The following is a 2,730-nucleotide window of genomic DNA, read 5'->3' as shown; positions in this document are numbered from 1 at the left end:
TAGTTATGGGCGAACTTTGGGACGAAGTTCATTTTAAGAGGGGAGACTGTAATACTCCGTATTTTGATAATAATTTATGAAAGTAATTTATGTAATTTAATTAAAGACATTTCTAATAGTAATTATAATAAGATATTAATTAAATAATAAATTAAGTATCCAAGTCGGGAATTGGGTTTAGCTAATATAATATGGGCCGTGTGTTATTGTTTATTGGACCGAAACTTATTAAGTTGGTATGACTATAATCGGGATTTGTACCAGGAATTAATATGGGAATAATAATATAAAAAGGTAATTATAATTATAAATAATATTAATAAGTATGACAATAATAAATTATTAAGTATTATATGAGGAAATTCTAGTTACGATTAGATTAATAATAATAATAATAATAATAATAATAATAATAATAATATAATTTATAATGGTAATTCCTATAATAATTGTAAAAAGGTAATTATCATAAGTTTCCTAATTGACCTCACATACTCTTTAATCTTACCCTATAAATACCATAATAAATCTGAAAATAATTCATAAAAGAAGAAGGAAGAGATCTAAAAGAAAGAAGAGAAGAATTAAGGAAGAGAAAAGCAAAGGAATTAATTTTATTATCGCCTCAAGGTAATTCTTTAAGACCGTCTTATGTATATACTTTGCGATATTATAACTTGTTATCTAGACCACCGTAGATCGGGCCGTAAGTACCATTGTGACCGTGGATGACCAAGGATCACCGTTGACCTTATTTGACCACCGTTGACTGACGGGAGATGGCGGTTTCAGGCGGGTTTTCGAGGGTGGTTGAAGAGGGTATGCAATATGTGGTTATACGGATTTTGACCCACTTAGCGTGACCTATCTGACATGGGGTTGTGGGTGGTGGTTTCTGGGTGTTAGTCGGTCCTAATGGTGATGGTAGGGTGGCGTGTGGAGGTAAAAGGTGGCGACTTTCACCGCTTTTAAATCTTTACGCGAAAACAGGGTAAGGACTGCTTGTGTTGTTGCTGCCGGTGTTGGCTTGTGGATGGGGTGTTGTTGATGGGTCGAGAGGAGGAGGGACCATCCTTGGAACCGCCGTTGGTAAGTGGTGATGACGGTGGTGGCCAGAGGTGGTCTGGTGTCGCGTAGATATGGTGTCGGGTTTTCGGTATGGGTCATGTTTGTGGTAGGTTGCTAGGGCGTAGTTTGTGGCTGCTAGAGGCGGTTGTAGACAGTGTTTGGGGCATGGTTGGGTGGCTGGCAGGGGAGGCACCTGGTGTTTAATGGTGGCAGACCCGATGGTTGTCGGGTTTGGGTTTTGTGGGTTGTTTGTTTGGTGTTCTCACGGGTGTTATTATGGTGGTTACACTCGTCTTAAGACGAGTTTTACAGGTGGCTTGGCAGGTTTTTAGGCTGACCGATTGTGGTGGTGGCGGTGCCTCGGTGGTGGCGGTGCCTCGGTGGTGGCGGTGCCTCGGTGGGTTGCTCGGTTGGTGGTTGGTGTGGCGTTTGGGCTTAGTGTACACGGGTTGTGGGGATGCGTTGTTTACATGATTGACGTGGGTATATTATGGAGTTTGTCATGGCACGTCAAATTCTAAACATTATTTTAATGGTTGTTTGTTGATGATTATTAGACGGTTTGACCACGGACCCGGTTGGTTTGATTTGAGTCGAGTTTATACTTATTATTAAGTTACATAATAATAATTAATATAACTAGTTTTATAATTAGTTTAATTTATTTATAATAAGTGAATCGAGTAATTAGTAATTAAATTATAAATATTATTATTAGGTGACGGATTTGTTAAGGAGCATTGCTTATTGGATTCGCTTTGCTAATTACTTGGATTTGCTTTGCATTAATTGGAATCGCTTATCTATCAGGTAGGGATAAATCCTACTCAACTTTTACTCGATAATGTTTGTTGGATGATTTATATTAAATTGAATTGATCATATGAGAATTGTGTTGGTTGATATCATTGAAATTGTTGGAAGTGAGAAGTTATATTGTATATGTTGGTTGGATTGGTTATGATGGAGTTACTGTTATTGCATTGGTTATTTAGTTTAATATTGGCAGACATCCCTTCGTGGTGATGTAGATTATTATTGAGGTTATATTGGAAGACGTCATGGTAAGAGCCTTCGGGTGACGTATTTCAGATTTATTCTGGCGGACGATTTTAAATCGTGATTACTCGAGGCAGGCCCAAATTGGTCTGCAGACCATCTGGTGGATACTACTCAACTATATGTTGAGCCAGACATTAAATTTTGGTAATGTAGTGCGTGTTTACTCACCTTCGGATTGAGGCTGCCCCGGCCAGGGATTGGCGGGATGATTAGTGTGCTAAGTAAAAGAAAGGTGAACGTTGTCAGGGGGTTGTGCAATGCAAAAGGAAATTGGATTTTTTATCATATGTTTTTGTTGTTAGTATTTATTCCTACTCAACCTCGCGGTTGACTGTGTATTCGTGAACACCTGCGGTGAACCATTTTATGGGGAGCAGATTTGACAGGTACTAAAGATTAGCTGACTTGGGAGCATTGGGATGAGAGCTTTACTTGGACCATAGTTGAAGTCTAGATCACATAGAATAATTATATCACTTTATTTATTTCCGCTGCGAGTTGTAATTATTTTATGTTAAGTTTTAGTTGGTTAAGTTGTAATAAACATGTATTCATTAAAGTTTTAATTTAAAGTACTTTGGTATTGTTGTACTTTGTTAT

Source organism: Silene latifolia, chromosome Y, assembly GCF_048544455.1.
Source record: "Silene latifolia isolate original U9 population chromosome Y, ASM4854445v1, whole genome shotgun sequence".
In the NCBI taxonomy this organism is placed as follows: domain Eukaryota; kingdom Viridiplantae; phylum Streptophyta; class Magnoliopsida; order Caryophyllales; family Caryophyllaceae; genus Silene; species Silene latifolia.
The sequence above is the reverse complement of the archived record's forward strand: the minus strand, read 5'-3'. Positions refer to the sequence as shown.